General features: G+C 41.8%; 2 long non-coding RNA genes across 3 annotated transcripts in view; one reads left to right on the forward strand and one right to left on the reverse strand.

Moving 5' to 3' along the window:
- LOC117502194 overlaps nucleotides 1-23,481 on the forward strand; it is a 147,077-nt gene that overhangs the window by 41,542 nt on the left and 82,054 nt on the right. The gene's annotated exons all lie outside the window — the stretch shown is intronic.
- LOC117502197 lies at nucleotides 16,447-18,293 on the reverse strand. The gene is made up of 3 exons (XR_004558222.1): nucleotides 18,284-18,293; nucleotides 17,820-17,821; nucleotides 16,447-16,543 (listed from the first exon to the last, which is right to left on the reverse strand). It is a non-coding gene; the product is annotated as an uncharacterized LOC117502197 (long non-coding RNA).

Raw genomic sequence — 23,481 nt, forward strand, 5'->3', positions numbered from 1 at the left:
AAGGGTGGGGGTGACTTGCGGTTGGGGCAACAAAGGGGGAACTAAGAAATGGAGAGATTGATGTTTAACACTAGAATTACAGAATAAAGAAAACATGATGTACAATAGTCACAGCCACTGGTAACATTATTCTCACCAATCTATTAATTAAATCCTGGAAACGGATCATCAGGAACAGTCTTGTAAAGTAGTCAATATTGAAATAGAGGGAGTAATATCTTTGAACAGATTGATTTGCTGGAACCACTGACCACTAATATTATAAATCTGCTGCTAATTATTTTTTTTTCTCATGGCTTTTTTTATTATTAATTGGCTAACTGTATTGAATACTTTATTGGGAGTGCCGAATTGACTTCAGATAGTGAAAAGACAGAAGGGAAAGAGGCAGAGGCCTTATATTACAGATAGCTGTTATTAGAGTGCCCCCCCTTTTTTCCCCAGCTGACACAGAAATAATGCTTTTACTGAAAACTCCATTCAGTAAGAGACAGTTTTTCCGACTGTAATGAAAGACGGGAAGGACTGTTAATGTGTATGTACTGTAGGAAATGTCAAAATACTTTATTTTCTTAGTCGTGGATTGCAATTACCTTTCATTTCAGTCAGTCTTCAGTGTAAATACACTTTGACATTAGTTTATTTTTGGTGTCCGGCTTAAGCAAAGATGGTTTCAGTGAGAAGATGGGCCACTCAGCTTCATTTGTTGATGGTTGAAAGGGTAATGTCTCTTGTCATTTAAAAAAAAAAAAATCAGCAGAGTGGTGGCTCGTCTCCATGAGCAATCTTTGTGACCATGTGGCGATTGCTTCCAGAATGTAAATGATTGAGAGCTCCTGGGTCATCTGAGTGTTTCAGTTAATTTGTGTAACTGTGAAGATTTTGTCTTAAAGTTCTGAAACATTAACATCCAGTCACTCATCCTGTCAGCACATTGTGCTAACGTGAGCTCATTTGGTGAAAGAACAGAACTGTTAACGTGACCGGTGCCCATCAGCAGAGTATGCCATCTGATATAAACTTATCAGCCACTCATTAAAGAATATCTTTAACATCAGCCAATAAAACAGCTCTTGAACAGTGGCGCGAAAAGATTTATGACTCCTTGAGCTTAGGCAAATTTAATTTATGACATCACATTTAAAAAAATTAGGCTTTGTTTCATTTATATTAAAATTTCTAAAATGAGGCAGTTAAAACTCACAGTGAAAACAAATCCCTGACATAAATTATATATAAATATCAAAGCCAAACAAGGTATGTGCCCCTGTTAGGGTAACGCAATTAAATCATCACTTTACAGTCAGATTTCTTCTAAAATGTCAGAGGATTTCCAGGTCATTGTATGTCTTGAATTTAATTTACATCAATGACTAAGAAATACAAACAGTGTAGATGGAAATGGAGATGCAGATGTGAGGTGAGGGAAGCCACCAAGCCACCCATGGTAACAAAGGAGCTATAGCCTTTTGTAAAGCCTTTTTAGCTTCTGTAAAGGACATGTAGAAGTATGTAAATATATCAGACTGTAGCTCTTATAGCATTGATAACGTTATCAGCTATGACAGATTTAAAACAATAATTGATAAAATAGTTTTGTTTCATGTTTGTACATCTTTGTGTGTAATATGAACCACTTTCTTTCATTTCTGCAAGTTCACTTTACCTTTAATATACCTGCACAGGAAAGTGATTCAATCTTTTCAAACGATCCACTTTGTTCTCCTCACAGCCCCATTAGTAATGGAGTCGGGGCTCTGGCTAAAACATCTGGTGGCTGAGTAACTTTTCAAAGTAGGCTTTGTCCTCCCCGTGTGTGCACGTGTTTGTCGGTGTGTGTTGCTGTGTGTGTGTGTGTAATGAGGGGCACTCTTTTTTTATGGCATGCTGTCAAATTAAAGCTATGATTTAAATGACAAATACGCAGGTTGTTTCTTTTTTTTTCCATTAAAATGAGCAACCACCGTATACTTTGCTGATGTTTCATCTGTGCCTCTGGCTCCACGTGTGTTTGGACTGTGGTACAAATATTACAATAAATCCGGGGGGGGGGGGGGGGGGCGGTAAGGATTAGGCCTGGTGCTTGTAACGTTTGTGAATTGCCTGTTTCTCCCCTTGTGCTGTTTTACTCATGTCAGTCTCGCTGGCTGGTCCCAGTCGAGTGACAGGAAGCAGAAAGCAGCAGGAGACACGACACGCAACTTGCCTCTGGTCCAAGTTGACACTTTTGGTCAGCCCTGACAAGAGCAGTGAAATACCGTTGCATGGAGATAACCGTCTCACCTGTTCTCTGCAGGCCAGGGCTGAGCTTAGTTTTCAGATGGTAATAAATAATCCTTTAGCAGGGACTTTGGGGTCCAGAGCGCTGTAGCCCTGCAGACGGTGTGAGTTGATGCCCTCAGGGCATCACTTCCAACATAAATTTTCAAAGATTGAGGGATTTAGCTTTCCTCACAGCAGTTAAGGGTGCTAAATCAGCATATTTAAAGGCATTACATTGTGTTCCAGTAGTTTATTGTAATACTGGTGTCACGTATACTGCAGAAAATTCTTTGAGCTAAAATGAGTCGGTTGACTTTGAGAAATAAGACAACCTCTTCATTCAGTCTAATTTTGCGCTCTCTTTTGATATCTCCTCAAATGTTTGGGGTGGGGGGTATAAATACAATAGGAATCACCATGTCTGTCTGTCACTATTGTTATTATTGTTACTGTACATGCTGGTGGTAATTTGGTGTGTGTGTCTGTCTGTCTGTCTGACTGTGAACAGAATAGCTAAAAACATGGCTGGACGGATTTTCAGCTGAGTGGAAATATGACTTGAGCTTCTATCTCGAGATGATTAACTTTTGGAGAGGATTGAACAAAGGTTGAGGTAATCAAAAACATGATGGGAAAAATATCTTCAGCTATATCTTTGCAATTAACAGTTGTAGAGAGATGATCTAAAGTTCCTATTGATCAGCAAAAAACTTGGTAACATGAACTATGGAACATGGATGTATCCCAGTGTGCAGTGCATGCAGGGTTTGCTGTAGTCCTTTGATGCTTAATATTATTGTTATTAGAGGGAGCGTTGGTATTGTAAAATGCACTTAACCTTCACCTATGCTGTTATGACTGTCCATGAATTTGACTGTGTTCATGGACAAGACTTGACCAAGACAAGACCACGTGGAGAATTGGATTTCCAAGATTGTCGTAGGGCCAAGGGTGCAATTTAGAACTAGAAATGGGGGGGGCAAAGTGCGAGGCCCACAGGGCCGAAGCCCGTAGGCCGGGGGTCTGGGGCCGCTTTAGTCCCCCAGAAGCCAATGGTTTCTAGATAAGCTCAGATGCATTCTGAGCATCCAGAACAGTAATTTTAATGTTTTGAGAAGATCATAAAGTGGACACCATTTGACTTATGCAATTTGAAACTGTGGCTATAAATACTTTATTCTGAGAATAGCCAGCATTGATTTTATTAACATCCTGGTGTAAATAAGGTATCACCACATGTGTAGAACTCAAAAAGAATGATAGGTTGAGTTTTCATTAAAAAACAACTGCAATGTGGTAAAATGTATTCAGACATATGAAAGAAAAGGCTCTTAATTAACTATCGCATACTGTATGTTTTTTCTCAAGAATTGTTTTTGCATAAGTTTGAAAAAACAACAGCTCATAAGTTTAGGATAAATTACTTATCATGAATTTAATTTTCGAAGTGGCACTAATGACAACACTCATACTGAACATAATTTCGCTTACATAGACTGATTTTGGAGATCAAGCAATAATTGCAGATGGGCTTTCTGAGGTCCCAGATAGCTTTTCTGATATCCTTTTCTAACTTTCAGAATTTAGTAAATTAGCATATGGTCCTCTCAATCCCATCGTCACGTCTTCCGAAGAAGAAGCAGAGACTGGGGACTCAGAGGTGGACTCATCCATTACCCAGGCCGAAGTCACCGAGGTGGTTAGAAAGCTCCTTGGTGGCAAGGCTCCTGGGGTGGATGAAGTCCGTCCTGAGTACCTTAAGTCTCTGGATGTTGTGGGGCTGTCTTGGCTGACACGCCTCTGCAACATCGCGTGGTGATCGGGGACAGTGCCGCTGGATTGGCAGACCGGGGTGGTGGTCCCTCTGTTTAAGAAGGGGGATCGGAGGGTGTGTTCCAACTATAGGGGGCCCACACTCCTCAGCCTCCCCAGTAAGGTCTATTCCAGAGTACTGGAGAGGAGAATTCGACCGATGGTCAAACCTCGGATTCAGGAGGAGCAGTGTGGTTTTCGTCCTGGTCGCGGCACACTGGACCAGCTCTACACACTCCATCGGGTGCTCGAGGGTTCATGGGAGTTCGCCCAACCAGTCCACATGTGTTTGTGGATCTGGAGAAGGCGTTCGACTGTGTCCCTCGGGGCGTCCTGTGGGGAGTGCTCCGGGAGTACGGGGTCCGGGGTCCTTTGCTAAGGGCTATTTGGTCCCTGTATGACCGCAGCAGGAGTTTGGTTCGCATTGCCGGTAGTAAGTCAAACCTGTTTCCAGTGCACGTTGGCCTCCGCCAGGGCTGCCCTTTGTCACCGGTTCTATTTATATTTTTATGGACAGAATTTCTAGGCGCAGCCAGGGTGTAGAGGGGGTCTGGTTTGGGAACCACAGAATCTCGTCTCTGCTGTTTGCAGACAATGTGGTTCTGTTGGCTTCGTCAAATCAGGACCTTCAGCGTGCACTGGGGCGGTTTGCAGCCGAGTGTGAAGCGTCCGGGATGAAAATTAGCACCTCCAAATCCGAGGCCATGGTTCTCGACCGGAAAAAGGTGCTTTGCCCTCTTCAGGGCAGTGGAGTGTCCTTGCCTCAAGTGGAGGAGTTTAAGTATCTCGGGGTCTTGTTCACGAGTGAGGGACGGATGGAGCGTGAGATCGATAGACGGATAGGTGCAGCATCTGCAGTGATGCAGTCGCTGTATCGGACCGTCGTGGTGAAGAGAGAGCTGAGTAGGAGGCAAAGCTCTCGATTTACCGATCGATCTACGTTCCGATCCTCACCTATGGTCATGAGATTTGGCTCATGACCGAAAGAACGAGATCGCGAGTACAAGCGGCCGAGATGAGTTTCCTCCACAGGGTGGCTGGGGCTGAGGCTCGGTCACTCGGGAGGAGCTCGGAGTCGAGCCGCTGCTCCTCCACGTCGAAAGGAGTCAGTTGAGGTGGCTCGTGCATCTTTTCCGGATGCCCCCTGGACGCCTCGCTGGAGAGGTGTTCCGGGCACGTCCCACTGGAGGAAGCCCCGGGGAAGGCCCAGAACATGCTGGAGGGACTACATCTCTCGGCTGGTTTGGGAACGCCTTGGGGTTCCCCGGAGGAGCTGGGGGAGGTGTGTTGGATCGGGAGGTCTGGGCGGCTTTGCTTGAGCTGCTGCCCCCGCGACCCGACTCCGGATAAAGCGGAAGAAAATGGATGGATGGAGCATATGGTCTGTTGATAACTTATGTGTAGACACTAGTCCCTAGAGGCAACTATTTTTGGTTTCAAATCTGGGCAAATGCAGTCCCAGAAAATTCAGAATGTGACAAACAAGAAACAGGTGTTGTAAACAAGTCAGTGCTGCTTAAAATACAAACTTGCAGAAACAAAGATACTATTCTGACATGGTTTGCACATAAGACTGGCATAGCCTGTTTCAAGTTCACACATATATGTCAGAAGGTGGGGGGGGGGGGGACATACCATATTCTGTCCCCCCTGGTTGAAAAGGTTGGGGGGACATGTCCCCCCTATCCCCCACCAAATTGCGCCCATGCGTAGGGCCATGAGTCTTGTAATCCCAACTTCCTTGAAACCATTTTCTGGAGTTCAGTGAACCTTCACATAGTGGCAGAACACCATACGAAGGAAAATAATTCTGATGTCTTCAAGGAGAGCTAATTAGAACCTTGTTGTTTATTTCATACATCATATGATCTTGTGTTTGTCAGTGCGACTCCTCCTGAATCAGTTGATGGATTTGCATAATGTTTGAAACTGGGAATTCTCTGTATAGTACTAAAATCTATATTCAAACCTGATTTTTACTAGCTATTGTATAAAGTAAAACAAAACATCAAAATCCACAAAAATTCTTTAAGTTAGAGATAATCTCCGAACTCACAGTTGAGTTATGGATACAGATTCATTGAAATGACTAGAATCACGATCATGGATAAATAATATTTTTTCCCTTTTTGGGGCGTGGGGCGATCAGTAAGTCTTTTCTCTAGTAGGGGAAGTCTTCTGGCAGCACTGATAGTCTGTCAAGCAGGAAGATTTTACCTTTAAAAGATCAGATAAGCAATTTTTCAGGGTCGCCATCACTTTTCTCAAAAATAGGTGAAAGCCTTCTTGCTCAAAATGTGCTTGTGCATATTAGATAGTGTTGAGAGTGCCATGTTGTGTGTGTATGGAGAGATGGATGGTGGAAGGGGAGGTCGGTTCTTTTTGAAATGGAAATAAAGGGGTACACATCTGGGGGTCCTCAAGACTTTTGAGGGGGGGATAAGACAGTGGGTGTTAGAGTAGTATGGTGTGGGTTTTTGAGAAGAGTGGACAGAGAAGAGGAACACCTAGTGTGTCTGTTATTGGGATGTGGGACATAACGGAAGGAACGGATAAAGGGCAGGTCTCTGTGGTTGGAGTTGGATAGAAGGAAAGAACATCGAGAACATTGAAGGGTGATTTTCAAAACAAGTGTAAATGGAAAAGACACACAAAGAAGACTGGGTTTCTAAAGTGTAAGTATAATGTTTTGGGAGCGATGGATGCGAGGAAGGTAGTCTGAGGAGGGAATTTGCATCAAGTAAGGGAGGAGGTGGAAAAGTGGGGAGAGAAAAGGGGCAAAAGATCACTGGCTATAGTAGAAAACTTTACGGCTGACAGTTAAATTTACTTCTTCGCTGCATGTGAATGTGATTGTGTGTGGAGCGTGGTGGAAGGGCACAGCGGGGGGCATACGTTTGTTCCGCGACATGGCTTTTGGGCTTTTTAGTGCTTCACACACAAATTCTCTTCTTCTTTCGAGGCTGATCTCACCGAGCTATCACAACCTGTCTCTTTTCTCAAGGAGTCAGCTAAGTGTTGTTTTGACATCAAATACATTAGATTGAATTCCCATCTCATACAGAACCTCGCCAAAGCAGGTCAGATGACACATTCAGATCAGCCGCATCGGTGTGTTGTTGTGAAAGGGGCATCTACTGTATCTGTTCTCTCTCTCTGCCACTCCCTGTGCTGTCTTCATTTTTCAGTTCTTTGGAGGTCTATAACTTAAAACGTAATGAAGATATGCTTTCAGATACCTGAGATGTCCTATTTGCCTTTCAAGATTTAAACATAACCTCAGGGGATGTGACTGAGATCCACTTATCTCAGCAGTGACGTTCATGTCTCTGGGTCCTCAGCCTTTGAGATCGAGACACGCCTGGGAAGAGCTCAAGGAGTCTTGACGTCACTGGACACAGGTGTTTGGTAATGCTGATACCTTTGCATGAGAACAAAGTTTCCACCTGTTTAGGGTCCTCGTGCTTCCTGTCTTACTGTGTGGTTGTGAGACTTGGATGCTGAGTCCGGTGGCTTGAGGTGATTACTGGATGTCTTTGGTACTCGTTATCTTCAGAGAATTCTTGTGCACCATTGAAATTACTTTCTGACTAATGAGTGGTTAGTTAGGGAGACTACGATGAGGATTACTTGCATTGTGAGGGAATGTCAACTGCAACATTTTGGTCATGTGATGCACCATGTGTGTAATCCAGCACGCTGGTGTCTCACTGTATAGGAGCCCAGTAACTGCTCGAGGACAAGCAGACACATACGTATTATAGTACTTCAAGGAAATGGGTAGTAGAGTGGCGGTCTTCCTGGGTAGTTGGCATTTGGAACTTAAGGCGGTGGTGAATGCACCTGAACCTGACCAGACTCCAAAATGAAATGCTGACTGTCTTGTGTGTGCATTCTCTCTATATGCTGTGACATAGTTATTTATAGATGCACCTGCGAGATGATGCACTGCTCTGTGCAGTTGCGGTGCCTGGAAACTTTGAAAAAGCATTGTGGCCTTTTTTTACATGTTGCACGACTGTTGTTGTGGTTTTACTGCGTCGGCGGTGATACCAGTTTATTGTAATTTGCAGTCAAATTGAATCTGGAATGCACACAGAAAGAGTGCACAAAATGAATGCAGGACACGTGTCATGTGATGCCGGTGGTTATGTGGTTATCAATAAGGTTTGTGCTCCTAAATTATTTTTAAAGCAAGTGAAGATAAGAAGTCGTATATAGATGTCAGAACTGTTCTTTTATGACTGCGGTGAAGTAGTGTTCAATACACTTTTTGGCAGTGAATTCACAATATTTCAAAAATCTGGAGAAAATGCTTTTAATATACATTATTTTGCTTTATTGTGCTTTCATTTATTATTGATCCGACACAGTTCTCCTAATGTGCTGCCAACAACACCAAGTCCACATATACCAGTTAATTTAGTTAATTAACTCTGTTGATCAGTTCAATTCAAATCAATTTATTTATGTACGTTCATTAGGATTTGTTATTGATTCAAAGGTGGAGCTGGGCGATTAATTGAATTTTGATTTCAGTTACAATTTCAGCTTCCAGTGACTGATATAATGTAATTGAGATTTCTCTGCATTGCGTTTGACAACAGAGTTTTTCTTTTGCCGTGTTTGAAAATTTAAGCGTCAACCTCGTGTGTGTGTATGTGTGTGTGTGTGTGTGTGTGTGCGTGCGTGTGTACATGCATGCGTGTGGGTGCAGAAGGCTATGAACAGCCTTTTTAAGGCTACTGGGTGTTTCAGTGGCATGAAATGATCTTAAAATAATGTCAACAATAATATTGTGATGTTATTGATGGCACCTGTATTTTCTTTGAGTAAAGTTTTATTATGATTTAATTTGTATATTAGCAGATATTGATAGCATGGTGATAGTAACTCATTGATGGTGCCATGGTTGCTCCCAAACTACTCAAAGCTCCACCCAGTCCAAAAAATGTGTTAATCACGCAAACCAAAGTTAGCCGTTAGCCTGAACCTATTGCATTAGGTATTAGCATGGGTGGTGGCCAAGTGGTTAGTGCACTTGGTTTCGGTGCGGAAGGCTCCCGGTTCACATCCCATCCCTGACACATTTCTCCATGTAATGTGGAGTTGCCAGTTCAACATGCAGATCCACCTTGGATTTGCTGTGGTGACCCTGAGTGCAAACAAGTATAACTAGGTGGTGGTTAATTAAGTGCGCTTGCTTCCAGTGAGGAAGGTTCCCGGTTCAGAACCCACCCCTGGCCATTCTTCATGTTGCGTCAGTAAGGACAGCTGGCGTAAATCTTGTGTTGCCCCAGCATAACCAGCTGTAAATGTGTAGCACTGTAGGCTGGGGAAGTGAACCACGATGGACTGGCATCCCATTCAGGGGGTGTTATAGGCGCTCATGACTTCACAGTATGTGATTTAGCATGAGGACATGAGGGCTTGTATTGGATTTCTTACCATAAAAAGATAAATAGTTAGTTTAACCTTAAGAAAACAGTATGTTTGTTGTGGAGGCAGTCACATTATAAAAGAATTTCATCATGGATGTTAATGCCTATTGGACACTGTCAGCGTCATGTAGTTGAAGCTGACACTGACAAATGTGAACCTAAATTTTCATTGGTGAAGTAATTTGCTCTGCCTTACGTTGTCTGATAGTGCTGCATTCGGTTTACTTTTAAATACAAATCCAGTTTTGAGTGGACCGCAGGCTTGTGCTGACATCACTCCCACTGTTGCTTCCCGATGGTGTTCAACGGGCCGACGCTGCTTCACTTGGCCAAAGCGCACATAGAAGGGCTCTGGAAAGGAATATAAAGTCAACATTGTGGCTTGAAAATGTTCCGCTGTGTGTCTGCATACGTGCGTTTGCGTTATAAGATTGTCCAGACATTTTTCCCGTCGGGCTGAGCACTTGCAAGAAACGTCCTATTCTCCAGTAGTGGAAAGTGTGTACATGAGCAAGTGTTGAGCTGAGCATAGTGTGTGCGCGGTTTTGGGTGTCAGCGTGTTTCTATCCGTGGATGAGACACTGTGTGCATGTATGTGAGAGACTGATGTAATGTTTGAGCTTATCCAGACAGAGACAGACCAAATGATGACAGTTGCACACAAACACACACGGCACTGTGTGCATGTGTGTGCATGGCAGAATAATCAGGTGGTAAGGTGTGGATGCATTTCTGGCAGAAGTGTAGTTTGTTTTCCGTATTTTTTTAAGGGAAAAGACAGCAAGGCAAAAGTCAACAATCAACATGTTGATTTATGCTGCTACCAGTTCCTTCCATTACGCCTACAACTAGTACTGAAGCAGAGTTTGTTCTCCATTATTTTTGATGTATGGGAGTCCAGGCTGTAGAGAGCAAGGTCAAAATCAACAGTCATTTGTTGATTTATGCAACCCCCAGCTTCCTGTTGCTATCGTACATCAAGGTGGAACATTAATACCGTCCACCAGGCAAATACAGAAAACGTCTTGTCTGCGGTTGGTAAGTTTATCCCCTGTACCGGCCGTACTGGGCAGTTAGCCAATCACCATCTCTCTATTTTTTTTCCAGAGGGAAAATGCTGATAACTTGCAAACCTTCGAGATTTACTTGCTGCTGTGTCCAGCATACCGAAAAGTTATTTTGCATTAGCCTTACAGTGTTGTTCCATTATCCAAGTCAGGGCAGTAGGGCTAAAAGGAATCCTTGAAGAACCCAACCAACAACAACAAAATTGTCAAGACAGTTTTTCAGGGTCAGATATTTGATTAATCAATCAGCCTATTTCCACAGCAGGAACTTGTTTGGTATTTTAAGGGTTCTGAGAGCTTTGCATGTTTTTCCACCGCAAGGATGCTCCTGAAATGCAAATGATTTTCTCGGGGGGGATTCTTTCAGAAGCAAGATGAGTCCCTGGTGTGTAGTAGTATTTCTGAGTGGCCCTGAAAAAGCATTGGACGGAGCTCTCCGCTGATTGGTTATTAAGTGACTCTGGAGAAGACGACAGCAATAAGTATCAAGCTAGACTAGCGAAACGAGAGCAAGAGAAGAAAAAACGAAATAGAATATGGACAGCAGAAGGCAATGGAGGGGCTGATGAGGAGGACCAGACATTGTTGGCTTTCTCCTTGATGGACGAGGTCCGGTGAGGATTCGATTCCTTGAGCAGGAATAAGAAAATCTGTGTTGTGACTGGTCCTGCAATAGACTGATGTGTCCTGTCCAGGGTGTACCTGGCCTTATGCCGTACGTCTGCTTGGATAGGCTCCAGCCCCTCTGTGACCCTTGATTGGAGTAAGCGGCTATAAAAAAAAAAGAATGAATTAATGAATGAACGTTGCATCTGAAACTGCTGCACAGTTATGACATCACTGCATAAATACACTCAACAAAAATATAAATGCAACACTTTTGGTTTTGCTCCCATTTTGTATGAGATGAACTCAAAGATCTAAAACTTTTTCCACATACACAATATCACCATTTCCCTCAAATATTGTTCACAAACCAGTCTAAATCTGTGATAGTGTGCACTTCTCCTTTGCTGAGATAATCCATCCCACCTCACAGGTGTGCCATATCAAGATGCTGATTAGACACCATGATTAGTGCACAGGTGTACCTTTAGACTGTCCACAACAAAAGGCCACTCTGAAAGGTGCAGTTTTGTTTTATTGGGGGGGGATACCAGTCAGTATCTGGTGTGACCACCATTTGCCTCATGCAGTGCAACACATCTGCTTCGCATAGAGTTGATCAGGTTGTCAATTGTGGCCTGTGGAATGTTGGTCCACTTCTCTTCAATGGCTGTGCGAAGTTGCTGGATATTGGCAGGAACTGGTACACACTGTCATATACGCTGGTCCAGAGCATCCCAAACATGCTCAATGGGTGACATGTCCGGTGAGTATGCTGGCCATGCAAAAACTGGGACATTTGTTGTGAAAGTGTAGTGACATGGACCCACAACAGGGGGCGCAAATGAACGGTCAATAGATGCGCCAAAAAATAACAATTTAATGTTGTGAAGGTGCACAACGAACATACAGACAATCTCAGAATATGATTACAGTCATCCACAAAGGTGACGTGTGGGCAGGCTCGAGGATAGAAGACATCTGTCCTGAGAAGAGCCGGAACCACACGATTTCCGCCGCCACCGAACCTGGTGAATACTGGAGCCGCCAAGTCCCGAATTCCCAGGTGATCACCGTCCCTGACTGTCGGATCTGGTACTGCTGGCGAAGAACAAAGACAGTCAAGTGTGGGTGTGTGTACACCCCGTAACAACAATGGTGGGAATGCCACCTCCACCTCTCACTCAATATTCTGTAGAGTACCGCAGTGATTCCTCAGGGAAAAAGAGTGCCGTCCTGCACTCACTCAGCTTCCACAGAAAGAGGAACCGGTACTCCTGCAAACACTCACAATATACAGATATATTGCAAAAACACAAACGGCTGAGTCTATTACCTCCAAAGAAGTACGATATCTCGGCAATGAGGTGGAGATGACGTCTGGTCTTTATTGAGTGAGATGATGTAGAGTAGATGGGTGACAGCTGTCAAGAGATAATGAGTGACAGCTGTCACCCCCGGCTGTGTCCGTGGCGGCAGCGCCCTCTCATGCCTGAAGCCCGCACTTCAGGCAGGGCGCCCACTGGTGGTGGGCCAGCAGTACCTCCTCTTCTGGCGGCCCACACAACAACATTTTCGGCTTCCAAGAATTGTGTACAGATCCTTGCAACATGGGGCCGTGCATTATCCTGCTGCAACATGAGGTGATGTTCTTGGATGTATGGCACAACAATGGGCCTCAGGATCTCATCACGGTATCTCTGTGCATTCAAAATGCCATCAATAAAATGCACCTGTGTTCTTCGTCCATAACAGATGCCTGCCCATACCATAACCCCACCGCCACCATGGGCCACTCGATCCACAACATTGACATCAGAAAACCGCTCACCCACACGACGCCACACACGCTGTCTGCCATCTGCCCTGAACAGTGTGAACCGGGATTCATCCGTGAAGAGAACACCTCTGCAACGTGCCAAACGCCAGCGAATGTGAGCATTTGCCCACTCAAGTCGGTCACGAAGACGAACTGGAGTCAGGTCGAGACCCTGATGAGGACGACGAGCATGCAGATGAGCTTCCCTGAGACGGTTTCTGACAGTTTGTGCAGAAATTCTTTGGTTATGCAAACCGATTGCTTCAGCAGCTGTCCGAGTGGCTGGTCTCAGACGATCTTGGAGGTGAACATGCTGGATGTGGAGGTCCTGGGCTGGTGTGGTTACACGTGGTCTGTGGTTGTGAGGCTGGTTGGATGTACTGCCAAATTCTCTGAAACGCCTTTGGAGACGGCTTATGGTAGAGGAATGAACATTCAATACACGAGCAACAGCTCTGGTTGACATTCCTGCTGTCAGCATGCCAATTGCACGCTCCCTCAAATCTTGCGACATCTGTGGCATTGTGCTGTGTGATAAAACTGCACCTTTCAGAGTGGCCTTTTATTGTGGGCAGTCTAAGGCACACCTGTGCACTAATCATGGTGTCTAATCAGCATCTTGATATGGCACACCTGTGAGGTGAGATGGATTATCTCAACAAAGGAGAAGTGCTCACTATCACAGATTTAGACTGGTTTATGAACAATATTTGAGGGAAATGGTGATATTGTGTATGTGGAAAAAGTTTTAGATCTTTGAGTTCATCTCATATAAAATGGGAGCAAAACCAAAAGTGTTGCGTTTATATTTTTGTTGAGTGTAGCTGCATGAGCCTTTTGAGGCTTCACAATGGAGACATGATGGCTGAAAAGATCAGTTTTGATCATTCCTGAAAACCTTCGTTTAATTTTGGAAGTACGTCAAGTTCTTGTGGTGGAAACGGACCAAATGAAACTACTGTGAACCAGTTACTACTGAACACAAACAACAACAAACAAACAAACAACACACTAGCCAACTAAGAAATGTCATCCAGCAAATATCATTGGAATGAGTTTTTATGACTTACAAAACAAGATAAATCAAAAATGCCTGTAGAAGCTGCTCAAACTGCATGTTCAGTGCAGTCCTCTGATCTGTTGGCACCCTTGATATGTTTTCAAGAAACAGTCAAGATGTAACCAATGTCAGAACATACTGCACCGTAGGATGAACACTAGACATGTGGTTTATACTTTTCTACTTTTCTTACAGAAACTGCCCATTTCTACATTCTTGTTTTCTTGCACTTATATAAATCGTTTTAGACTCACTCTCTAGTTTATTTCGTTGACTAAACAGAAGAAAATTATACTTGTAAAGATGCTCTGATTTATTTTTCATGAAACGGCAGGAACTGATAGGAGGTCAAGTTGTTTAGAAGGCGTCACAAATTAGGCCTAAATACACCCCTCTGAGAAAGATGTGGGTTCATAAATTTACACTGATAAGCATGAAGATAAAGGAATTACTTCCTGGAATGTGGTAACGTGTCAGTTACTCAAATATGGACCTGTGTCAGAAACTTAAGCTTTGGGCGTTCCAGTGAAGAGAGTAACCACTCCCTCGGTGTTAATCTGCCATTAAACAGGTAACTGATCTGGTTTGTCAAGGTTACTATCTGATGTGATTTACCTTGTCAACAAACCCTGCACAGTGTTCTCCATTTACGTACCATTTGGCTGTTATTTGGTATATTATATATACTTGGACATTAGAGATTTCCCAACTAACAGAATCAGCCTCTGTCATTTTGCAGGGAACAGCTGATGAATTCTTTTCTGTTCCTGCATGTTTGGAATGAGAGCAGTGAAAATTCTGTTAATCAGCTGTTAACCATAACAAGCACATTCAGCACTATTACATCATTAAAATATTGTGCACAGTGCCTATTAAAAAAGGTCCTTGGGTTTTTGCGTGTTCTTTTTTAATGGCATAAAACGCCATATAGGATTCTATATGCAAAACGTTCTTTAATCTTAAAATGAAAGGAAACTTCTTTAACGATCTAAATTAAATTCAGATCTTAACACAAAATACTGAATTGCATACGATGCATACCTTTTAATAGAACAAAAATACCACTGGTTCATCTTTAAAAACAAGAAAAAGACTGGCAGTACTGAAAGATGTGAGGAGGGAAGCCACCAAACTGCTCATGACAACTTTGAAGCAGAGTTACAAGCTCTGCTGGCTGTAATTAGAGAGGGAGATTGGTTCCTGTCACAGCTTTATGACACAGAGAAAGACATTGTTAAAACAAAATAGACATAAAAACTCTAGAGTGAAGATTTTGTTATGTAAAAGGCTGTGCAATGTTATACAAGCCATTATTTCTTGTGTATTTTTGACATTTTTTTTCCATTAAGATCTTGTGGAGATGTTGTCATTGTGATTATAAAGAGCATAATTTGAGTTGAATAGCCCCCAGTTTATGATTGCATTTTATACAATCGTTACACATTAGGATGCTTTTAAATTTTTTCCACCAACCTAAAAAAAAAAGAAAAAGAAAACATTTGAAAGAAAATTAAATGAATTAAAAATTAATTAATTAATAATTAAAAGTCATCTTAAATGGCTAGAGTTGTGACTTACTCATGACTCATTCTCACTTGCATGTTCTTTTTTGTTTTGGCATTTTGCACAATGGTTCAAGGTGTACCAGCTTCTGAGCTGGCTGCATCCCATTGCACTGAACCAACAAGGTGAGTAGATCAAACTTCATTTTTGGTTTATAGAGCATGGAGTGCATTTAATAATTGTAAAACATTTACAATGGTACATGCTGTCAAATGCACAGAAATGCAGGTTCATGTTGGCATGGTAGATACAGGATTTCCACTAAAGTTATTCTTTATTTTAACATTGAATTCAAATATATCAGCCAAGTCGAAGTTCATTATGAGACGTTACCACTTACTGTCAGGTTACTCCTCAACCATTGACTTATCTCAGCAGTGACATTTATGTCTCTGCACAGTAAAAATCACCAGTGGTAGATTAACACGGCCATAACATATGGTCCCACTCTGACCAGAGTAGGACCGTATGTACACTGGCAGTGTTAATTTAACACAGACAGTGTTAGTTTTACACTGATGATTTTACTGTGTAGGTCCTCAGCCTTTGAGATTGACAAATGTGTGGGAAGAGATCACGGGGTACTGAGGTACCTGGACAGAGGTTTTATTGATCCCGATACCTTAACAGGTGAATGAAGGTCCAGGACATTTTAGTGTCCTAAGGGTTCTTATTGTATTTTTTGTTAGATTTGACACTAACCATGGCCTCATGCGAAAGACTGGATGTCTTTATCTTTGAGTTCCACTGGACTGACTTTGTGTCAAATGAATGGTTTCTCATGGAGACTCTGTTGATGTGTACCGCGTGGGTTATGAGGCAAGGTCATCTATGACATTTTGACCACATGGTGCATTTCTCTGTGCATGATCGAGCAAACAAGTTCCTCAGTGTTGAGGACCTCAACTGTTGTCTGCCTGGGTGGTTGCCATCCAGTTCCCAAGGCGGTTCCATACTGTGTTGGATACATCAACACATGTCACCAGTGCTTCCTCCAAAAACCGACCTGACCTGACCTGACCTGACCTTCTCCACTGGGAACTATCACTTTCGTATTTTCTGGCCACAGGATCAAAAAAGTGATTGTTTCGGTTTTCTTATCTCTCCTGTCATAATTCATTACAGAAAGTTGTTCAACACCTGTTGCTATCAGTTGCTACTTGTTTCAGCTTCATCATTTCAAATTCAGGGTGTTTTTTTAAACAGTTTGGTGGCTTTAGGTAATTTTAATGTCTTAAAGGAGGAATGGGGAAGAGTTTGCTCTCTTTTGTTTGTTGCCTTGCCTCTTATTCAACTTTTGATGTTGCATGTTGTACCTTTTGATGATTCAACAACCAAAAATGAGATGATTAACTTTTCTTCTTGGGGAAATTCCAGGGGAAATTGATTTAATTTGAGTTCTCAGGATCTTCTCATTCTGGCGACATCCCAATATGATCCCCTTTGCAAAATTATCACCTTAGAAACACATCATATCACTGAAGCCAGAGCTATTTTTAACACTTTTGTTTTCTGGTTCAGTAGTTTGTGAATATTCTACATAATTCTACGTAATACATAATTTTGCATCATTTCACATAATGGATGTATTGTGGGGGTAGGTGTCATTCCACTCCTACTATTCCACATGGCACCGTCTACTATGAATGCCCACGATCCAAAAAGCACAAAAATGGGATGAAATGGCTTAATCCAGCTTCCTCTTAAAGGCTGTCTGGCTTATAAAGGGCAGACCTGGCTACTGGTTGGTTTAAAGAGTGCAGACCTGGCAACCCGCCTGAAAAACGAAAGAAAGGAGCTGCACCCTCGGCCAGATGTGCTCAAACACCGCAAAAAAAACCGCTGCTTCCGCTTCAAATTTTTACCCTGACGGAGCGCGATCAAACAAGTTTCAAGCTGTACTCACTATGAATACACCATTTAAAGAAGTTCTAACATGATTGAAGCTGTTAAGACTGTGAATACCCGGAAGTGGTAACCTATGTACTGTTAATGATTTTGAAAATTGGAGTGAAATTTTTGAACAGTTCAAAAATTGAATCCCAATTTAAAATCTGATGCTGATGACAGCCGTAATACTCCTATTGCAGAGAAATCGGGCGTGAAATTTTCAAGCTGTTCAAAATTTCATCCCGATTCGACAAATTGACATCATTACTCAGTCACTTTCAGGTGTTTGTAGTGTTAACAGCTTCAGTCATGTTCAAACATTTTAAACGGGATAGTCCTAGTGAGTATAGCTTGATACTTGTTTGATTGTGCTCCATCGGGGTAAAAATTTGAAGCATGAGCAGCGTTTGTTGCGCTTCTGGCTGAGAATCCACCTGAGCTCAGCTTTACTTTTATTTTTGAGCGGATTGCCAGGTATGCGCTTTATAAGCCAGCCAGTTGCCAGGTCTGCACTTTACAGGCCAGTGTGATAGGAGGCATGCTGGAGTAAGCCGTTCCATTCAATTTTTCCTCTTTTTATGGATCGTGGGGCATCATATTAGAATGGTGTCCTGTGGAATAGGGGTGTAACTACTATGTATGCCAAGTTTGTTCAAGATTGACAGAGATGGATCAAGAAGTTACTGCGATGCTTCAAAATGTGCCACATTTGCTATTCTGGATTAAATGAGAAGGAACGGCACTCTGTGGAATAGTCCCATACAAAGCCAAGTTTAGTGACAGATTTCCCCACTGGGTCTTCGGGTATGATGGTGGAACAAATGGTGAGTGATCCTCCAAAGAGAAGGTCCCTGATTCAAATCCACTCTTGCCCCGCTCTCCATATACATCCAGAGTTGCACAATACATGTGCCAAATCAACACACATATACACCGTGTGTGCTGTGGTGGTCCTGAGCAAAATGGGAGGAGTTAGGGGAAAGCTAATGATTCCTCATATTTCTGCAGTTAGCATTTACATATTTGGCAACATCACAAAAGCTAATTCAAGGAGTTCGCTTGTGTTCCTGGTGTAGCCGTTTTGAAAAATACACTTAAAATAAAATCCTCAATTTGTCAAATATGTGTTTTTATCATTGTTGTTGAACCAGAGAATGTCTAAACCTGAAGCTAAGAAATTTTAAAAGGTTTTCTATCTGTTAGTATAAATTAAAATTTGAATTAGCAGTTATGTTCAAGAGTAAGAACATTTTAGCTAGAAATTGTTTAAAAACATCCATAGATTGTAAAAGATTACATATAGCCAAACTGTGTCATAGTTAATGAAAGGTAAAGGACTTTTGAAATACTTTAAACTTGCTTCTCTGCTTGTTAGCTACTTTTATTTTTGCCTGTAGACCCTTTCCTGTTTTTTTTTCAATATTTGTTAAAACCTTTGGCCATCACGCTTTGTGAACTTAATATGCAAACAATCGCAACAAACCGAGTAAACCTATAATCTTCATATGTAACTTTGAAATAAGAGAACATTGCGGTTTTCCCCATCTGTCCAAAGTGTAATTGGTGGAAAGTGGAACGACATTCTACATGACATGTGAAAACAAACCACTGCACATCAGAAGAAAAGCCTTTGTATGTTTTCATCTGCTGACCATTCTCTGTGTTTCTATTGATAAAAGATAAAGTTTTATTACAACATGCAAAATCACCATTGTGTACTGAAAATCAAAACACACAAAAAAATGGGTTGAATAATACATTTCAGATGGCGCGGTAGAGTTGAACGTGCAACAATGTGGCCTCTGTGCTCTAATTAGTGGAACATGGAACTTAACTCTCTGTAAGAAGTAAAAACACGCTGAGACACATCAAAATGGCTGTTCAAAGACATTTATTTTGACTGGGTCAGAGGGGAACAATCACTGAAAGATCAGGAAGAAACAATTAGTTTTGTCACCATGTCAAACAAAACAGCGCTGGAAATGACGAGTCAAGAAACAACAAAAGATGGGAACAAGTCAAATGAAAAGAAAATGAATTTCGGCTCTGAGTGCAACGGCGTCGGCATGCGTGTACAAGCGTGTTACCGCTCCAACATCTGTGCACATGCACGTTCGTGTGTGTGTGTGTGTGTGTGAGAGAGAGAGTCAGTGAACTGCTCGTGTGTAATCGCGTACATCAGGCCGTCATGAATGGTGTGTTTGAGACAGAGCGGAGTGTGGAGTTCCTCGGGCTGGACCAAATTGGAAACAGAAAAACAAACATTCTCTAGGAGCACTTGCTCTCCTCCACCGCCGCCTTCCCCCGCGTCTGCCGGCTAGTGGCGTAGTCCAACCTGTCTGGGACAATGTAACGGTCTATAGTCGGACTGGACCACACACATTCGTGGAGGGGGTGGAAGGGGGTCGGAACTCGGGAGGCGGTGGCTGTGGCGGCGGGGGTGGGTGAGAGAGAGCTCAGCCATAGTGACAGTTAGCAAAATAGACAGCAGAAGCTTTTAAATGACAAGAGGGGTCTGTGATGAATGGATGAGAAAGACACAGAGAGACAGAGTAGAAGTTGATGGAGGGAATGCAAATCGTCTCATAAGTTATTGTGGAGAAAATGAAGAAAAATTTGGTGAAGGAGAAAAAAACGGGCAGGGAAAGACAGTGAGTAAATGAGCAAGCAGCAGCTCGACTGAGTCAGAGTTCCACAGGGAAAATATTTAAAGTCACACTGAAGGAAAAGACCTCTCTTCTCTCACTCTCTCCTCTCACTTTTCTTGCAGTGCACCATTTGCTTGAAGAAAAAGATCTTGCTTGTTTTTTTTTTTTCAGCGCAAAAAGCTAAAGGTGTTATGCGTTCACTTGTGGAATAACCGGACTCACGTGTTGGCATATTCAGTGTTTGCACGTAATCCGCCGTGTGTACTGGAGCAGGAACGCAGCTGCTATTGTTAAAATGTGTGTTCATTTATTGCACTGAACCCTCAGATGTTCCCATTGAGGACACTATAAATAAAGTGGGTGGAAATCATCAGTTGTTTTTTTCTTTTTGAGTTCTTTAAAAGCATCACTGTCTTCAGATGGGAGGGTTTTAAAATGACTCATAATTCCAGTAATGACTCAGAACGGGCTTTCATTTTCATGACAGCAAACTTTGTTTCTTTTCAACGGCAAATATTCTTTTCAAATGAGCCTCTCCAGTTGTTACATGGCAGCTGTGTTAATGTATATTTGGAGGAAAAGGTTTATTACAACTATCTGATGTCATCTCTGTGGGTACGATGTGCACGCATATTTAGTACAGTTTGGCAGCTGTGTTAATGTATATTTGGAGGAAAAGGTTTATTACAACTATCTGATGTCATCTCTGTGGGTACGATGTGCACGCATATTTAGTACAGTTTGGATCAGTTGATTGCAAAGCCAAATCTCCTGAAAAAAGAAGTTTTACTGCACATTAATTTTTAAGGTTTGCAAGTTTTTGCCACCCGTTTTTTCTGTATAAATGAACAAAGGCTAAAACTTGAATTGAAGGTTTTCAGATGATTACTGGATTTCTAGATGCTGAGCATACATATGGCATGTTGTAACACTGACAGGCTTTTATTAAAGATACCCCAGCATATGTTATGGTTAGCCCATGTGGTCACGCTAACCATTCCAACCAGTCAATGCTCACATTCATGTTTAAAACAAAGTTCACTGTTTTTTTCTCCCCCTTTTTGACAATCATTTGGTCCATTTCTCCTGCCGGAACTTGATCTACTTTGCAGATGTCATGAATTTTTGCAGGAACGGCCCCATAATTGGCCCTTTCAGCTGTTGTATCTCCATTGCAGTGAAGACCCACTGGGCTCATGCAGCTACGTATGCAGTGACGTAATAATTGGGTCAATTTTTGCCGCAACATAGATTCTTACTGCTCTTCGAGATCTTAAATCCTTGTTGGACCTCATCCACTGAGAAGAAAGCCAACAATGCCTGGATGTCCTTCTTGGTCCATCTGATGAATTTGCTATACATATTCTGTTTCAGTTTTATGACCCCTTTTCTCGTTTAACTAACCTGGCTTAGCACTCATTGTTATTGTCTTCTTCCACATGAGTCAACGAGCAATCAGTGTTCAGCCTGACCCAGTGGTTTTTCATGGCTGCTCAGAAGTCTCTCCTCCAGATCAGGGACTTATCTAATCCAGAAAACATCCCAAAAATCACCTTTCAGTGGTGATCCCTGTGGTAGGGACGTGCAGAGGTGTTGGGTGCCAAAAAAATGCCCCACAAGTTCCTGATTTTGTTACATTAAAACAAATTTTTCACAGTCGAGCTTCTTAGTACTCAACTCATCTTTGCAGCGTACATTCTATGAAAGGAAAATGACCAAAAAGGAAATGAGTTGATATCAGGAGGGCAAATACTGCACATTTCAAAATTAACTCAAGCCATGAAAATTCAGTAAAGTATGTCTTCTATAATACATTCCAATTCTAAGGTAGAACTCTACTAGTGTATACTAAGGTATATCTAAATATCTAAAAAAAAGAATAGTAGAGTAGAGTAGAGCCACTTAGGTGCCTGGTCTTGAGAACCAGGGATGGTAGGTTGAAAAGCTTTTTTATTCTATGGGAACTCTCCTTACCCACCCAAACGGCTCAAGAAAATGGACATCATGTATATAAGTGATATTTACGCAATAAGGGTAATAAACAACATATACAGGAAATATAGTTACTACATAATATTATAGGAGTTAGCTTCTAAAACCTAAATATTCATACAGGAGAAGATGTGTATGTGTATACCTAGTTTTTAGACTAGTAGTAAAATTAAATTATAGCTAGTAGGCTAAGCTATAAATATGGTTATTTTATTATAGAAACAGAAGCTATGATGTAATATGTATTAGGTATCTATCTAAAGTTCACCCTGCTACCTTACTATAGGAAGACAAAATACATCTTCTATATGCTATCTAATGGAAACCCCAAACTGTTGATATTTATTAAAGAACCCATAAACTGAAGAATAATTAAAATCTACACCACATAAAATAAAAATGTAAATCACAAAAATAAGCTAACTATAGCTAGATGAGGTACCGTTAAATTAGCCGTTAATAAGCCAACTGTACCTTGCTAGCCAACAAGGTTAAACAAAGCTGGTAACTAGTGTATAAAGTACGATATCGTAGTTTAACCCTACCGTACTTTAGAAAAACCCAGGTTTTTCTAAACCTTACAACTGCACAGTGTAGTTGTTACTGCATTCTTGCATTTTGTGATCACTTACATTATAAATGGCTGGTAATATTATTAACTTATTATTAACCAAGCTGGCCATATTTGTTCTTAAATATTGTTGCACTAACATAGAAACAATAACAGTTACGTTGTGAGCATTATTACATTGCCATTTTGATTATATGTAATTTCTTTCAGGTTCTCTCTTTTTCCTCTGGGTTGCCACAGCAGATCTGAAATGGATCTTTATGTAGATTTGGCACAAGTTTTACGGTGGATGCCTTTCTTGTTGCAATTCCATATTAGCACATTGGAAAATGGGAATTGGAAAATTTTTATTTAAACATAAAGCGCTCTATGATTGGAACAGCCTTCCTTCCTCTGTCCGCTCTACAACCTCTTTGTCTATATTTAAAAGTGCCCTTCTACAACACCTTAAAAACATATGTAACTGTTTTTGATTCCGCTAGTCCATCACAATTCATTTTATTCATTTTGTATGGGTAGTACTAATGGGACAGTGTTAGAGCTTTGTGTGTTTGTGTGTGTGTGCAGACATGTTTGTGTGTAATTAAGTGTTTGTAGCTGTATTGTTGCTTCTGTTTGTATATTTTGTTATATATGTACTGCTGCATCTGTCTTGCCCATTGGATGTTTTTGTTGTTATTATTGAAGACCCCCTCGAAAACGAGATGCTAAATCTCAAGGGGTTTATCCTTTCAAGTTAAATAAATAAAT

Source organism: Thalassophryne amazonica, chromosome 20 (assembly GCF_902500255.1).
Source record: "Thalassophryne amazonica chromosome 20, fThaAma1.1, whole genome shotgun sequence".
Taxonomy (NCBI): Eukaryota; Metazoa; Chordata; class Actinopteri; order Batrachoidiformes; family Batrachoididae; genus Thalassophryne; species Thalassophryne amazonica.